The 18,576-nt window shown below is 43.9% G+C and overlaps 1 protein-coding gene across 9 annotated transcripts in view; it reads right to left on the bottom strand.

Moving 5' to 3' along the window:
• TCF20 (transcription factor 20) overlaps positions 1-18,576 on the bottom strand; it is a 185,868-nt gene that overhangs the window by 73,645 nt on the left and 93,647 nt on the right. The gene's annotated exons all lie outside the window — the stretch shown is intronic.

Raw genomic sequence — 18,576 nt, 5'->3', positions numbered from 1 at the left:
AGTGGTTGAGAATCTGCCTGCCAATGCAGGGAACACGGGTTCGAGCCCTGGTCTGGGAAGATCCCACATGCCGCGGAGCAACTAGCCCCGTGAGCCACAATTACTGAGCCTGCGCGTCTGGAGCCTGTGCTCCGCAACAAGAGAGGCCGCGATAGTGAGAGGCCCACGCACCGCGATGAGGCGTGGCCCCCGCTTGCCGCAACTAGAGAAAGCCCTCGCACAGAAACGAAGTGCCAACACAGCCATAAATAAATTAATTAATAAATAAAATTAAATTAAAAAACCCAAAGGAGGTATCTTGAACCTAGGACACCCAAGAGTGAGTAATCTCATTACTTGGTGCCCCCCACCCTTACTCATCTCCCTCAATCCTGGCTCACTCCTGTGACTTTCAATCGCCAGTCCTGCAAACACGTGAAGTACTGAAGAACAAGCTGCTAAATGGGTTTCAAACACTAAATTCACCATTGTTTCTTTTAATACTAACCTACTTCTCCCTTAAGATCTGAGCACAAACACTAAAAGCTAACCTTTCACCAACATTGTTCTAAAATATCTTTGTGATACCTTCTGCGATGCTCATTTAAGGGGGACAGGACAATGGATGTCTTGACCCTAAGACTGCCTCCTGCCACATGATGCCAACCTTTCTGCCCACCTGTTCAGGACCACAATCTTGCTAAGCTTGCTGGCTCTTACTGCTCTCACTTCTCTAGAATCAACAAATGTTTTCTAGCACCTTCTCTTCTCTATGGCCAAATTTTTTATAATGTATAATCACTGATCTACCTGTTTGCTTCCCTCACTATACTGCTGAACACCCTGAGGACAAGTGCTGGCTGGGACTCATCCCAGAACTCTGAAAAACAACTGCTGCTGCTCATCCAGTCATTTCTGACTTCCTGTCGTCTATTCTAATGTGCAAGACCTGCTACACTTCATTCTTTACCTACCTCCCTCCTGACTTCTTTTCCAAAAGGTTCCTAACCACCAAAACAATCCTTGGATATGGACAAGTCTTCCCTGTGCCCAAAGTAAATACAGTTGGTCCTCTGTATCCACGGATCCAACCAACCATAGACTGAAAATATTTGGGAGGAAAAAAAAAGATTCCAGAAAGTTCCAAAAAGTAAAACTTGAATTTGCTGCACTCTGGCAACTATTAACTAGCATTTACACTGTATTAGGTATTATAAGTAACTTAGAGATGATTTAAAATATATGGGAGGATGTGCATAACATATGCAAAACCTATGCCATTGCATATAAAGGTCTTGAGCATCCACAGATTTTGCTATCCCTGGTGGGGGTGGGTGGGGCGGTGTCTCCTGGAACCAATCCCCAGCAGATACTGGGGGACAACTGTACCACCAATTCTGTGCTTTGCCTACTTTTGTTCTTCTCTACTTCAAAAACTATTCACAGTCTGCTCTCATATTCAATGCACTGCAGAAAATATAAGGAGTGTTGACAACCACAATCCTTGGCCTCAAAGAGGACTGGGAAAGGAGGCAAGAACATGTTTAGAAGGGTATAATAAAAAGTGAAGATTAAATGTACACAAGAAAATTACAAAATGCCACGAGAGAAACACCCAGGTAAGGGAAGGTTAGGCTTCATGGAAGAAAGAGCATTTAAGAAAGGCCTTGAATGATGGTGATCCCAATAGATGATAGAGAATGGGAAAAGAGAGTACAGATGTATGCATGGAAATGGGAACACAGAAGCTGCACTAGAGAATACGTGAAGGGAAACTGGGAGATGGGGCTGGAAAGGCAGGAAAGGGTCCTACTGTGGATAACAAAGCAAGGCATCTACATTTACTTCAGCACACAAGAGGTGTATTTTATTTCTTTAATTAATTTATTTATTTTTATATATTTTATTTTTGGCTGCATTGGGTCCTCACTGCTGTGTGCGGGCTTTCTCTAGTTGCGGTGAGTGGGGGCTACTTTTCATTGCAGTGTGCGGGCTTCTCATTGCGGTAGCTTCTCTTATTGTAGAGCACGGGCTCTAGGCGCGTGGGCTTCAGTAGTTGTGGCTCGCGGGCTCTAGAGCACAGGCTCAGTATTGGTGGCACACAGGCTTAGTTGCTCCACGGCATGTGGGATCTTCCCGGACCAGGGCTTGAACCCATGTCCCCTGCATTGGCAGGTGGATTCTTAACCACTGCGCCACCAGGGAAGCCCAAAAGGTGTATTTTAAAAGATTTTCTGGCAGTTGTTAGGAAGAGACCGAACCATGGCCCAGGGAAGAAGAGTTACTATTCAAGAGGCTCTGACAGGGCTTCCCTGGTGGCACAGTGGTTAAGAATCCGTTTGCCAATACAGGGGACAAGGGTTCGAGCCCTGGTCCAGGAAGATCCCACATGCCGCGGAGCAACTAAGCCTGTGCGCCACAACTACTGAGCCCACGTGCCACAACTACTGAAGCTCGTGTGCCTAGAGCACATGCTGTGCAACAAGAGAAGCCACTGCAATAAGAAGACCGTGCACCGCAATGAAGACTAGTCCCCGCACGCCGCAACTAGAGAAAGACCGCGCAGCTACGAAGACCCAGCACAGCCAGAAATAAATAAATAAAATAAATTTTAAAAAAAGAGGCTCTGACAGAGCTCAGGCAGGTCTCCCACTACGCTCGTCCAAACCACTTCTAGTCCCCGCTTCCACAACAGCCTTGTCTCCTACTCAACTGGCTCCTCAGCATCTTTTCAAGAGACCCCTCCTTCAACTCCCTCACTTAAATCACTATACAAAAAGAAAATAATTTAATAGTTTGTCCACAAAAGTAATTAAAAGCAAATCTTACAGACTGATATAGCCTATGGTACATATTCTTCATAACAAATATGTGGGCTCCTATCGGATGCCATGTACTGCTCTAGGCAACAGAGATGCAAAGGTGAAGGAAGCACAGTTTTTAACCATGGAATTTACATTTAGTGGGGGAAAAAAAAGATAAAAGACAAAAATGTCGTTTAAATGCTGTGAGGAGAAAGAGTGGGGCGCAGGGAGAGAAAACCTGTGTGTGTGTGGGGGCTTCTAAGCTCAGATCGGGGGAAGGAAGCAGTGATGCAGTATGTATTTTTACAAGGCACACGCTTTATATTAAAAGGGAGAAAAAGGTTTTGAGCCACACAGAGTTGGGTTCCAGCTATGTTTCATCAGAATTAAATAAAATAATGAAAATAAATACTGTGCACTGTGCCTGGCACTTGGTAAAGGATGTATAAATGTTAGTCATTAAATCAGTGGTTTAATATACAAAGAAAAAAATTTTGCACTGCAATATTTAAAAACTAGGTAATAATTTAGCATCAACTGTCTGAAACAAATACTTAAGAAATCGTCAGGAGGGACTTCCCTGGTGGCGCAGTGGTTAGGAGTCCACCTGCCAGTGAAGGGGACATGGGTTCAAGCCCTGGTCCAGGAGGATCCCACATGCCACGGAGTAACTGAACCCGTGAGCCACAGCTGCTGAAACTGCGCTCTGGAGCCTGCGAGCCACAACTACTGAAGCTGCGCAGCAACGAAGACCCAATGCAGCCATAAATAAATAAACAAATTAATTAATTAAAAATCTTAAAAAAAAAAAAAAAGAAGTCTTCAGGAGATGAACCACCTGAAAACAGAAACCTCAGAATATTTTGTAAAACAGTATTAAGAACCACCTTCATCTACAAATAAAAAGACAGTTCTGTTATTCAGTGCTAAAAAGAAGTGAGCTATCAAGCCATCAAAAGACATGGAAGAAACTTATGCATATTACTAAGTGAAAGAAGCCAATCTGAAAAGGCTACATACTGTATGATTCCAACTATATCATATTCTGAGAGTCAAAACTATGGAGACAGTAAAAAAAACTGTGGTTGCTAGGGATTAGGGGGAGGGAGAGATGAATAGGTAGAGCACAGAGGATTTTTAGGGCAGTGAAACTACTCTGTATGATACTATAATGATGGATACAGGTCATAAATTTCTCCCAACCACAGAATATACAATATAACACCAAGAGTGAACTGTAGCATAAACTATGGACTTTGGGTGAAAATGTGTCAAGGTAGGTTCATCAATTGTAACAAAGGTACCACTTTGGTGGGAGACGTTGATAATGGGGGAGGCTGTGCATGTGCAGGGGCAGAGAGGTATGTAGCAAATCTCTGTACCTTCCTCTTAATTTTGCTGTGAATCTAAAACTGCCCTAAAAAATAAAGCCTATTTTTTTTTAAAGTACGGGATATGCACTAAACTGTAAACAATAGTTATCTCTGGAGAGTAAAGTTATACACCTATGTATTGTTTGAATTTTACAACAAGAGCATGTACTAATTTTATAATAAAAGGATACATTTCAAGAAAAAAAAGTTCTAAAAGTTGTTTCAACTAAAACACTATGCTAACATTCTTGACATTTTTTCTTTAACATATGTAATTATTTCCATGTATAACTATTTCAACAAAAGTAACTATTTTCATATGACCATTTTAACTCAGAACAAAAATACTGTTAAGAGTAGTAGGATTTTTTTCAAATTTTTAATTTAGTAGAGTTAAATCTTATTCTTAAAAGGAAATAAAATATTATGAAGTATATCTCTTAATACAGTATTAATAATCTGAATCAAGTCAACAAGAAAAACAATATATTAGCTTATGGAACCAAGTCTTTATGTATCTCTAGATGGAAAGACAAAATTTCCCATTTTCCTATCCCAAATGATTTAATTTAGAATGAACTAAAGCAGAGAGAAAACATGTCTCTCCCCCTCAGAACCTATATTACCTATTAATTTGCTAATGAAATCAGATATGTGACTTATACATAGTCAGTGTTGTGACTTTACATTAGCAGACACCTCTTGAGTAGTATTATCACTGGGTTCCTGGAAGAGATTTCCTAACAAATAATTCACTGAGGAAGGTTCTTTAGCAGATACAGAAGGACCGGTATCGAATACTAAGAATATCTGAATTGGCAAAAAAGGGAAAGTAGAGATAACACTTGGTCTGCTAAGAAAATATTCAATAAACATATAATCAACTACTATAATTAGAAGTCAATTTCAATTCTTAATAACATTTCCGAGGTTTACATCTTAAATATAAGCAAAAAGCATCAACAAAAGAAATCTTGTTTATATAAAAAGATTTCTGCCGAAATCTTAAAACCTAACATTTTGATTTTGAAAATAAGTTGCTGATTTTTTTTAATCTAGAGAACAGTAGACTGGGCTGGCATCCTTTGAAAGCTGAGTAAGATAAGTTCCATAAAAACAGGTAATAAACGCATGGAACTCATTAATTCAGAAAGGGGAAAAAGAAACTGAAGTTTCCATGGCACATTCCTTTGAAAGCTGGCAGGAAAATTTCTACTTCATTTATTAATTCACACAAAAACTATTTGCTGAGCACTAACTACACACCAAGCACTATTCTAGGTGCTGAGGATATGATGGGGAACCGCCCTCACACAGATGTTGTTCTAACAAGTAGGCCCAAAATGGCAACTCTGGACTCCACTCTATTTTTTTTTTCCCCTAAATCCAAACCCAAACTCTTCCCTTCAAAGGTGTCACAAATTTATGCTGCAAGAGTTATTTTCCAGTTCATCAAATTAAGCACAGAATCGCACAGTGCACAAGTTAAGGGCACAGAATGTGGAGTTAGGATGCCTGATTCTAAATCCTGGCTCTGCTACTTTTTAGACGGGACCTTGGGCAAAGCACTCAACCTCTCTGTTACAGTTTCCTCACCTGAAAAAATGGAGATAATAGTATACCCTCATAGGATTTTTATAAGAATTAAGTGGGTTAATATTTTCAAGTGTTTAATTACATAATTATTTATTTTATTATTTATTCAAAGTTTTTCATAAATAAAATATCCTTGCCCATCTGTTGGAATTAACGTGGGTTGATGCCAACATTTCCTATAAGTCCATGTTGTTTAAACCAGCTTTAGTTCCTTCTCATGCAGACTAGGGATTTGGCCATGGGAAAACCTCCAGAACAGGAACAGGAAAAGATGATCAATTCATCATTTGCTTCCAGCCCTCCCATCTCCTTCCCACCTCCACCTCTCCTCACAATCAACAAGTCTCTCAACCACATATCACAACTCTCTTCACAAAACCTTGTTTCATTAGTAAGAATAAAGTGCTCTAGCCCAGATTCAAGGCCCATCATCAAGCTATTCCCACTTCACCCTTGGCCCATACTTCCTTCTGACAGTCCCTTCCCTGCAATCTCCAGGCCCCCCTAAGAGCCTGCACTTTGCTATATATATATAACATGCCACATACTTCCAAGCCTTGCTTCTTGAAAGACCTTCCCTTGGAATGCTCTCTCCTATCGATCCTTGCAGATCCTGCTCACAGGTCCCCTCCCCTCAGTCTTCTCCGATATTCTTCCCATTCTTAATCAGGGGTAAACCTCTTCCCTAGAACTCTGGCTGCGCCACTATTATAGTCTTGCAGATCCTATATAGATTTTATGAATGTTAATTTTCCATGTCTGACTCTCCCACAGACACTGAACTCCGGGGAAAGGGAAGACGTTTTATTTACTTTTGCATTTTTTGTGCCTAGCATGGTATAGATTTAGCAATCTGGGCTGAATCGAAATAGAAATTTTCTTTTTCTTGTATTTCCTCTGATGTTTCATTCCCACAGGCTTCACTTGGCCTCTGTCTCTCATCTTTAGTGATAGCCAACTTTTAGCACTTTGCTAACCAATGTAGCAAAATTTCAGTTAAAAAAAAAAATTTAGTAAGTGACACAGGCTGCAACGTCCTTCACTCCAACTCAAACCTCTCTTATTCAATATGTTAGAACTTAACCCCACTTCCACAAAGACTTCTTAACTAAAAGATGAAAATTCTACTCCCGTTATGTTTAAACTCACATATCCACTAGGTAAAAGCAAAACAGAACAGCAGCACTAAATTCAACGCAACGTGTACTTTTTTGCTTATGTCTGTTCACTAATGTACAGGTGCCTGTAAGTCTTTAGGTTCATTTACACTGTGTATGTTGAGGGTGTAGGAGTCATTTGGCTGGAATCTTGGAGGCATGTTCGCCATGCCTCTGCCATCAAGTAGGAATTATTGCACATAAATGACTCTATTCTACTGCCTAAAACTCTCTAGGAGAAATTCCCAGAGTTCCTCACAGGGCAGGGAGTTCTTTGGTTTGTCCACCCAAGCCACTAGCACTCCCTCTGACCTCATCTGCTGCTGTTTTCCTTCTCAGAGTTGAGGAACAGCAGGCCATCACTCTTTAACATACCCTAAGACCCTCATTAACTCATTGCTTAGGATACTTTATCAGGCTAAATTAACTCGTTTCTTTGGCTGATATTTTCTCTGAATTTTCCCCCTATTCTTCAACTATTTTAGTTACTCTTAAAGATGCTTTACAAGTTTTTTATAACAAATCCAAATTTAACATTACTTTAATACATACTATGTGAAGGGGACATAAAGAAATAAAGATTAACAAGGCATGGTGACCATCTAAGAATACAATCTTGTGGTGAAACAGACACATTCCATAGTAACTGTAACATATGACATACATCACTGTAATATATGGATAAAGATAGAGGAGAAAGATAGGGCATTCCAGGCAGGGGCTCAGAAGCAAAATGGTGCATTCACTCTCAATGCATTGATAGGCAATGTGCCAGCTGCTGGGACTATAAAATAAAACACAGCCTTGACCGCAAGGACCTTAGAGCCTAGTGCAGTGGTATTCGAAAATACTTTGCAGTTTTTCCAGCAAAAGTCTTCCACAGATACCCAAGATAAGAAGAGAGAGACGGTGAGAGTTGCTCTAGCTGTGGCGTTGGGAAGAGGATGACTTACTTCTTCCACTACAGCCAGGCCACCTGGGGTACCTCAGGTCCAAGGGGATAAGAGTATCCCCCACCTTTCCTGTTTTGATACAACACTGAGAACACTGCCACCTACCTAACACAGTGAGCGCTTCATAAGCACTGGTTAAATAAAGCATGAGAGCTCTGGAATAATGTATAAGTCACTGGTCTAATGAATGGGAATGGCAGAAGCTTATGGGGACACCAGGCAGGAAAAGCTGAGTCTAAATCACTGCAATCCAAATCTAGACAAACAACTGTAAAGGTCTGACCAATTTCTCTAAAATCCTGGAGGCAGAAAGCTCGTCTTAACTACTTTTTACATCCCCCTGCAGTTCTTGTTTCCTTAGCCGGCTCTATCTGCTTGCCGCAGCAGTTTCTTCAGACCTTTCCTGTATTCTTCAAGCTTCCAACTCTCCACCTCGCTCTTGCCCCTCCAAAGAGGACCTTCACAGAACTCACAGAAAAGCACTCCTTACCTTCCTGCCCCCATGCGCATCTGTTTCCTGCCCACACACCTTGCTTTCCCCTGGAAGCGGGTATTCTTACTACCCAAAGCCAATCGCCTGGATCACACTGGGCCCTGAGTTCTACTGGAAGGTCCTCAACCCAACACTCTCCTACATCTTCAGCACGGCCCTGGGCTGGCTCCTTCCCACCTCAATTTACACATGCTTAAGGTTCTCTTATATTTAAAAAAGTCTTCGCTTGACCCGAGATTTTCCCTATAGCTACTTTTTACTTTCCTCAACAGCCAAATTTTAGGAAGGTTTGACTCCAAACTTGTCTCCACTTCTTCACCTCACTTTCTCATCAATACACAACCACCTGGCTTTAGGTATCCCCTCCTCCCAACTGACCCTTTTCAATAACCTCAGCTACTGCCTCTGACTTGAGACACTTTCTTTCCCCATGCCATGCTCTCTGGGTTTTCCTCCTAACCTGTCTGGTTGCATCCTGTCTGCTCTTTAAACACTGCCCTGCTCCCTTAAATGTTCACATTCCTCAGAATTTTGTCTGGACCTCTGAGCACTTGCCATTATTAGCAACAATAACATAACTGGGGCATGGGCTTGGAGGGTGGGGAGTGTCTAAAACTACAAAACCTTCTAGGGGCTGAGGTCTGTAAAGTCCCTGTTACTGGTGGGAGACGCCCATCACTCAGGCAGGAAAAAAGGAAGGAACCACTTCTCCACATATTGACATTCCCTGTTTAGCCCTGAGAGCAATCTCATCTACTCCCAGGCTGGAACATACACACTAACCTCTAAGTCTTACTTCACAGTCCAGTTCCTTCTCCTAAATATCAGTTCTGTGTCTCAAACACTTGATGCCTTCCTTACAGGCATCTCAAACTTAAGTCCAAAATTAAATTCATCACTTTTACCCCACCCCAATCTTCTTGTTCTCCACTGTTTTCTATTTCAATGAATGGTATCACCACCACCTAATTTCCAAGCCAGAAGTCTTGACTCTCCTTGGTTCCTCCTTCTCCCTCAGAGATCTACCTCCTAGTAAGCTTGCTCTCATCTCGTCATCACCAGCCTCAAGATCTTCACTTAGTCAATACATATGGCCTACTATGTGTCACTACTGCTGTTGACGCTGAGTGTACAGCAGTGAACAAGCCAAGCTTAATCCTAGAGGGAGAAGACAGGCAAACAAATAAATAAAAGGATGAGACAAATTCAGATGGTGATAAAAGTTATGAATAAAATAAAGCAGGCTGATGTGACGGAGCACTACTTTAGGCTGTGAGGGCTAGAGAAAACCTCACAGAGAAAGAAATATTTAAATTGAACCTGGGGACTTCCCTGGTGGTTCAGTGGTTAAGACTCCGTGCTTCCAATGCACGGGGCATGGATTCAATCCCTGGTCCGGGAACTAAGATCCTCCATGCTGCGTGCCAATGTGGCCAAAAAGAAAAAAAAAAAAAAGATAAACTGAACCAGAATGACAAACAGAAACAAGTCTCACACAGATTTGGGAAGCAGAGTATTCCAGGAGGCAGAGGGAAGGGCCGAGGGCAAAGTTCCTAAGGCAGAAATGAGCTTTTGAGCTTGAGGTGATCAAGAAACAGAAGGAAGGTCAAAGAGGCTGGAACTTAAGGGAGCAAGGAGGCCAGGCCAGATGGGCTCAGAGGGAGGCAGGGGTCAGAGAGACCCTTGTCGGCCACCATGAAAGCAATGGAAACCTACTAGAGGGTTGTAGGAAGACAACTGACATAACCCAATTTGAATTTTTAAAGATCACTTTAGCTGAAAAGCAGAAAAAAATGGTTTGGGAGGGCAAAAAAAATTGGGAGTTGCAAAGCCAGTCAGGAAACTAATAATACAGTTGTCCGGATAAGAGGGGATGGTGCTTGAGATGGGAAGGAACAAGTTTACGATGTATTTTGGACATAAAATGAAAAAAACTTGCTGGGAGATTAAATGCTGAAAGTGAGAGGGGAAAAAGAAATCTAGGACAATTCGTAGGTTGTTTTTAGGTATAATTTACATACAGCAAAATTACATGCAGTATACGATTCAATAAGATGTGATGAATGCCTACCAAGACACAGAACATTTCCATCACTCTAGAAAGTTCCCTCATGTCCCCTTTCCAGTGAACCCCCTTCCACCCAACCACTGATCTGATTTTTGGTATCACAGACTACTTTTGCCTATTCTAGAGTGTCTTATAAATGGGATCATCCACTATGTACTTTTTTGTGTCTGGCTTTTCACTCTGCATAATTTGTGTGAAATTCTTCCTTCTTCCTTGTAGTAGTTTGTAGTAGTTTGTTTCTTTTCACTGCTGAGTGGTCTTCCACTATATGAACATACCGTTTTGTTTATCCATTCTCCCACTGGATGGACGTCTGGACTGTCTCTAGTTTTCGTCTATCGTGAAAAAAGCTCCTAAGAAGATTCTTGTACGAGGCTTATTTGTGGACATATATTTTCATTTCTCTTGGATTAATACCTAGAAATGGAACTGCTGGGTCACAGGGTAGACATAACGTTCAACTTTTTAAGAAACTTCCAAAATAGTTTTCCATAGTGGTGGCATCATTTTATAGCCTCATCAGCAGTGTACTTGGGTGGGTTCTCGCTGCCTGACTCCCAGGTGTTTCGCTTGAATAACTACCTACACCACAGCCAAAATGACACTCTTTTAGCTCTTCAAACATTTCTCTCTATATTTCTTTTTCTTTTTTTTAAGACCTTTGTAGATGCGCTCCAAGGACACTTTTCCTCCTTACCCCATCCCATTTATTGCCTGTCTCATGCTATTTATTTTCATTCAACAAATATCCTGAAAGATGAGAAAAGGCTGGGTTGGCCACAGTGTTCTGAGCAGAAGCAGCAGCATATAACGAAATCCCTGAGATGGGGAAGAGCTTGGAGCCTTCAGAGGACACAGAGAAAGTCCATGTGTCTGAAGGACGGCAAGCAAAAGCAGCAGAGAGGTGGCCAGAGAGGTGGGTAGGGGCCAGGGGACTCAGAGCCTTGGGAGAAATGGGAAGGAGTTTGGATTTTCTATTAAGTGCTATGAGAAACCATTAAACGATTTTAAGGGAGGAAAGACAGGTGACTCTTTGGCTGCTCTGGGCACACTGGAATAGAGACAGACAGACGGGTAGAAATGGGGAGGCTGTGTTAAGAGGCAATCACAATGTTCCAGGTAGGAGAGGATGGTGGCTCAGTGGTTGCGGCAGTAGAGTGGACAGATTCAAGTCGTACTATGGAAACAGCACTGACAGTAACATGGTGATGGATTAGATATGGAGGGTAGTGAGAGAAAAGGAGGAATGTGATTTGAGAGAGTGGGTAAATGGTAAAGCCACTTATGGAGAACGGGGCAAATGGAGGAGAGTTTGAGGAGTATGTGTTAGTTCTGGACTTACGAAGCTCAAGTTACTAGTGAGATACCCAAATGGCAGCGTCAAGCAGGAGTTGGAGGAGCTAGGGAAGGTCTGGCTGAAGGTATCAACATGCGGGTCATCAGCTTACTGGCAATCATCAAAGCCTAGGGATATCCGAGAGCACCCAGGGAGCAAGGGCAATGAAATAAGAGGGTCCAGAGAATGCCAACGGTTAAGCAGAAGAAGGGAGGAACGAGCCATAGAGGTGGGAAGAGATTGCTGAGACAAGACAAGCGCCTGGATGAGGAAGCGAATGGTCCTCTCTTGAGAAGCCTCCTGTGACCTTTCAAGTCAGGAGGACCTATCTTGGTACAGCACCATGTACTCCCCCCATCAGAGCACTTTCAACAGCCCTGTTTAGTTGCCCTTCTCTACTGAGCAGATATTGGAGGATGTAAAATCAACAGGATTGTCAGGAACCAGCCCCGCTCTAGACAGTGTATTGGTACACGGTACAATGTGGAATGTTTAATGGACAACTACACTAACATTCACTGAGTGTCACCTATAGGTGGTGCACTCCACTATATACTTTTCCTATTTTAGTTCCTTTTCTCACCAGCCCTGAGGAAGATATATCTCCATTTTACAGACAAGGAAACTGTGGCTCAAGCAAAATGCCCAAGGTCACTCACTGCTAATAAGTGATGGAGCCAGACTGAGGCCACACATCCTCCTTCATATGCTCTGCTGTCTCCATAAACTTCCCATCACATGGACCTTCTATTGCAAGAATGTCCTCTCATATTACTGCCAAAGGGATACAAACCTGTCCCCAGGTAACTGACCCACCAGAGTACTAAGTCAGGAAAATGTCCAGGGAAGTAGTCCTGCTCAAGAATCCCTACTATTTTTTTTTTTTTTGGCAGTACGCAGGCCTCTCACTGTTGTGGCCTCTCCCGTTGCAGAGCACAGGCTCTGGATGCGCAGGCCCAGTGGCCATAGCTCACGGGCCCAGCCGCTCCGTGGCATGTGGGATCCTCCCGGACCGGGGCACGAACCCGTGTCCCCTGCATCGGCAGGCGGACTGCCAACCACTGCGCCACCAGGGAAGCCCCAAGAATCCCTACTCTTGTCAGGCACAGTGAATAATCTCCGGACTCCCAAAGTAATGCTTTATCTTAGGACGCTTCTAAATGTAGAAGTGAAACCTTCCCTGAAACTTGAGGTCTAGAGGTGAAAAACTTAGGACTGCTAGGGCCTTACCTCTTTTCAGTTCTAGAACTCAATTTTAGCCACATACCAGAAATTTCTCCCTACATCTAAAGGGCCTAATTTGAACTTCACAACTAATTCTGAATGTGGCAAAGAGCTTCTCCATGTCGTCCATTGTGGACCAAGATATAATCAGGGTGAGACTGTATGTATCTCAGGGGGTCCAAAGAAACCAATATTACATAACTTTGTGAAAAGTTAACAGTAGTACTCTGCTTTCAAGATTGATGTACTGTCTTTTCCCTGACTTCTTAAGATTGCAACTACACAGGTTTCCTAAATGCATACATTAGCACCCAGAGGCTTCCTTTCTTTTTCTATTCAGGAGCAACTGTTAACTATCAACCCTCTGGTCAGAACATGGGCTACGGTGGAAAGAACACTAGCCTCGCTGGCAAAGAACAGGGTCCTAGCCTTGACCATCACTGTCAGTGTAAAGCCGCATAACTCTGGGCAGGTCACCACCTTCTCGGCATCTTTCCTGAGTTGTAAAAGAAGTGTAAAGTGCCAGACTAGGTTTCTTTCAGTTCTCTATATAACTCTACCAGAGAGCACAGAAAGGGTGCTTGAAGGTATGTAGGATGCCACTGGCCGGCTGGGAAAAGTGCGGCGGACGAACCCTCCTGGCTGTGGATGACGAAGCCTGTCTGCCCTGCGCTGTTTCCTCTCCTGCCAGAGCCCCCACTCTCAGCCACCGGGGCTCCCCCCAACAACTCCCTCCCCAACCCAAGGTCACCTGGGATCCTCCATCTGAAGCAATACCTAGCAGAGTGTCCTGCATACAGATATCACTAACTTTTGCTGGCTTCATTTGAAGCTTTAACAAAGTACCATGATTGTAACACCCCAATCCAACTCCTCAACAAAGAAACATAAACATAATGAAACTATGTTTCTAATAATGCCTAGCACTCATCAACTCAATAACAGATCTCTGGCTTTTTTTTTTTTTGGCCCCACGCATGGCTTGTGGGATCGTAGTTCTCCAACCAGGGATTGAACCGGTGCCCCCTGCAGTAGAAGCATGGAGTCCTAACCACTGGACCGCCAGGGAATTCCCTACACATCTCTTTTTTATGAGAACAATTTTAATAAAGCAGACACGTTCCTTTTTCTTACCCTTTATAAGGTACCACTAATGACCCCTCTTAAGTTCTTTTGAGCCAGGTCCCCATTCACAAAGCATAGATATAAACAGAGGGAAGACTTCAACCAACCCACTTCTACTCTTTGGATTAACTTCTCAAGATGCTCAGGACTAAAGCAAATTATTTACTTTGTTTAACGCCATTTTCATCCATCCCACAGATCAAGTTTGACTGCCCTGCTGGCAGAAAACACTTCATAAGAGGGTACATCTTCATGACCACTCTGAAGCAGTATCCCTCGAGTCACTATCATATTGTCTTCTTATTCTCTTCATAGCTATTATCACCGCCAGACACTCTTACTGACTGTCTACAATCCCTCTCCAGAGCAGGCTCCTTCTCTACCTTGCTCACCACTGCATCTACCATGTTTAGAACAGTGCCTACAAAAGCTTGTTAATGAAAATTAGAACACAGAGGACCTTAATCCATGTTTACGGATGTGATGTTCAAACATGGTAACCACCTTCCAATCAGGATGATGTTCAAGTGTTCCAGTGAACTTCCACCCTTTCCCACAGAACAGCTTACATATGCAGCCTGCAACAAGGATATTTTCCCCTGTAGCTAATGTTTTCTCTTTCTTCCCCACAATGAAGCATCAGATAACAAGCCACAGATACACCAATAAGTCACTTTATAGTTCTTCTTCCTGCTGGGTCATGCACATTACGTACAAAGCAAACACAGCTCTAATGCAGAAAGTACTGATTGTGTTTGTTGCCAAGAGAATCTTTCCATCCATACTGCATGTACCATAGGTATTAAGAGAACTTTCAAAGCTACCTAATAATATAAAAAAACTATTCAGTCTAAGTGCAACGTGACCAAATCATGCTCTATAAAAGCCTTGACTTCACTATATTTCAAATGTATGATTTTTATATACAGTATTGCTCCAATATAAATAGGGTTTTATTGTTTTGCTTTATTTTGTTACTCTTACCTCCCCAAAAAGAAAATGAAGGCAGCCGAGTCAGAAGCCCCAGACAGATCTAACGAACACTAAGGTGCCTTGAACATAAGCCCCCATGAGGAAGAGAGCTTAAGGCATACTGGGGAAAGGGTTGTCTTTTGTAAATATATCTTTTGAGTCCCATCTGGTCAAACTGAGAGCAGGCACCAGATAATGATTCCTGTGCATTGTAAACCAGTAGTAACACAGACAGGAAAAGAGATAGCCCCTTACATATCGTATCACTCTTTGATCTGATAGAAGTTTTCAGCTCAAGATAGAACGACAGAATTGGGTATGAAAGAGAAGTTTTTAGATTAAATCTCAGGTGCACTGGCAAAATTGGCCAGGTACAGGGAAAGTGAAATTTTAGAAAACTGCCAGCGGTCACTAAACTATATCGCACAGTCACAAAAACCATCCTTTCCAGTATTTTGCCCGAGTCCAGATTTCAGATTCATTATAACTTAAAAAAAAAAGAAGGGGGACACAGCAGGAAATTTGTATTCCAAAGCCAACCTACCACTGGCTGATTTGTGTCTTGAGCTGGCAGTGAGCTATAACAGACCTAGTAAAGACTCTGGAGCCAAGGGGAGGACGGTCACAATCAAACCCTGACTCTCATTAGCTCTATGACCTCTCAGGAAAAGGAGAGGTGATATATCTCTCAGGTCTGCTGGGTGGATTTTGCAAGATAAGTTAAAATACCTCAGACAGAACCTAGCATTCTGAGGTGTTTCTGGTTTTGTTTTTTAAAACGAATGCTAGTAACCTTTCCTCTCTTTCTGAAGAGAAGGTTGAACTCACCAGAAGTCCAAATCTAATTTCTTGGTCTACATTCATTACATTTTATGAAGGTTAAAAAAAAAAAAAAAGGTTGCAGAACCTAAAACCCACATCTCCTGACATCTTACCACCTTGGCAACCTTATCTCACATACGTAAACAAACAAACTTTTACCTCTGTAAGAGTTTTATAAACTTTTTCCTCACATAAGTTACAACAAAAATGTAAATTAACGTGTGGTAACTGTTCACAATTTAAGTAACTATAAGGTTTTAAAAAGGCCACATAAAACACAAGGTCATAATTCAAATACCAACATAGAATAAATTGTTTAGTTTTGGAAATTCCAAATACTCAATCTTTATAGTCATATAAAAGTGTCTACCTACGTGACAGGCCTGATGTTAACATACAAGAAAAAGTCTACCAAGGTGTCTCCAAAGTCAGCATTATGAGCATACCTCCCAATGCTGTGACCCTTTTTGAAACTGTTTGCACTGAATGAATAAAAAAGAGGTCCAAGAAAGACATATTACACCACATTAGGCACATGTCCTTCAAGCATCCCAGTACTAGAAATTTAAGACAAGCAAGACCAACATCTGAGGTCGGTCCAGAAGGACTAACCAATCAAACGCAGGGCCTAAGGCCCTCACACACCATAACATCAGTGAAACTGACTGGGGCTCTTCAGCATCTGAGAGGAAACGTCCAGCTCCCATTAAGGAATAAACTGGGGATGGGGATGCAAATAATTAGCGCACCCTGAGGTGACAGTTAACTCCACTAGCACACCACTTCACAGACAATATTATGGAATTCCACTTTGTCCCTACTCTGAGAATACTAAAGCTGGAAACTTCAGAAGTTAGCCAAACACCAAACATCCCTTGAAAGAACTTTAGATAAGATCCCTCCACAGCACCCTGCAGAGAAAGATCTTGGAACTCCTAGGAGCCAACCAACACACACAGACCCAAACACACATTAGCCACAACTCCAAGGAGTCCGATGTTCTCTGAAAAACCTTTTTCCTGATAACTCTTCTTGCAAAGAGAAAAAATACAAGGCACATTCAGCATAGGCCAGAATATTTCTGAGAAGCACAAACCAACATCTGGGATTTGAGGAAAAACTGCACACCGACCAAGTCTTACACTCTGTTGGAGAAGGAACACGCTGAAAACTAAAAAGTGAGACAGGCTTTTAAAAGCCAGGTAAGGGACAGCCTGCATTTCTCAGGAAGTCGCCTATGACTAAAACAAAAGCACAGATGGGGGTGGGCGGGGGGGTGGGGGGGACTACCTAAAACCCCTGTAATGTTTGACCTGAAGGAGAGTCTTCACTGAATGGATGAAAAAACTGGAGCCTTGGGGAGGTAGGTAACTTGGCCAAGGTTAGTTTATTTGGTGGTAAAGCTGGAAGTAGATTCCTGGACCTCCAAGTCGAACTTCAGTGCAGTTTCCCACTTCACCAAGCTGCCACCCCATTTAAGACGTTTTATAAAACTCCTCACTGAGGCAGTTAACATAAGGGTCCAATTATCATTCAAAGATCTGTCTGTTAGATAATAGCTCGAAAATTCCATCCATTTTACAGCATTTATCAGAGTCATCTAATCTTCGAGGGGGAAAAAAAGCAAAGAGGAAAGGGGGGGAAAAAACCCCAATTTCTATCTGTCCCCTAAGGGCAAACTAAAGGGTTGCAGACAGTGCTAGTATCCACAACCACAAAAACAGGCAATAATCCCCACCCACGGGCCCAGGAAGTTGGCCCCTCCTCTGCACCGCCCGCCCCCCGCAACTCAGTAAATTCCACTCCCATCCAGGCGCACGAGAGATGTTCCACCTCCCGCCGCTGACAGAGCGGGCTGGGCCGCATTGGCCACTCTCCTTCCACCACCACTTTCCCCCACCCCAAAAAAGACCAGAAGCCTAGAGCACCACCGGGCCCCCAAAAGAGCGTTTGCTCGCACACGGGGACCACCGGATCAAACACCCCGCCCTGCTCACCGCGGCGGGGGAGGGGGAGAAAACCCCACGCAGGAAGTGTGTCCCGCGCTCCACTCCCCGCCCCCAGGGCCGGGACCTTGCGCCCTGCCAGCCGGTACCTGCCCTCCGCCCCCAACAGGCGAGAAGCAGCCGCGTCCACATGGCTTCAGGTGTTCACATGGCAATAAACGGGCCCCCGGCCCTCCCGTGGCAGGGGCGCGCTCCGGCGCCCCAGCTCCGCTCCCGCCCGCTAGCCCGCCCGGCCCCTCCCCAAGCCCGGCCCTCAGCGCGCCCGCCTCGCGCCCTGCGAAGCGGCGAGAGCCGCGGGATACCCGGGGCTGCCAGGGACCCCGGGGCGGGCAGCGCTGACCCCGCCGATCCCCGGGCACCGCCCGCTCACATCCGCCGCCTTTGCACCCGAGGCCGCGACGAGCAGGTACCTTCCCCCGGCACCCTCAGGCCAGGACCGGTGCCTAAGCCCGGCCAGACTCCCAGGCCGGCCCGAGACCCCTCAGCGCCCTGATGCCAGGCCGGACCCTTTCCCCTCAACGCCCCGAGGCCAGGGCAGGCCGCTCCTCTCTGCACTCCCGGGTCGGGCCGGGCAGGGACAGTCGCCTCAGCAACCCGAGTCCCGGCCTCGGAGTCCTGGGGCTCAGCACTCCCAGGTCGGGCCGGGCAAAGACCTCTGCCCCCAGCCC

Source organism: Globicephala melas, chromosome 10 (assembly GCF_963455315.2).
Source record: "Globicephala melas chromosome 10, mGloMel1.2, whole genome shotgun sequence".
NCBI classification, from domain to species: Eukaryota; Metazoa; Chordata; class Mammalia; order Artiodactyla; family Delphinidae; genus Globicephala; species Globicephala melas.
The sequence above is the reverse complement of the archived record's forward strand: the minus strand, read 5'-3'. Positions and strand labels throughout refer to the sequence as shown.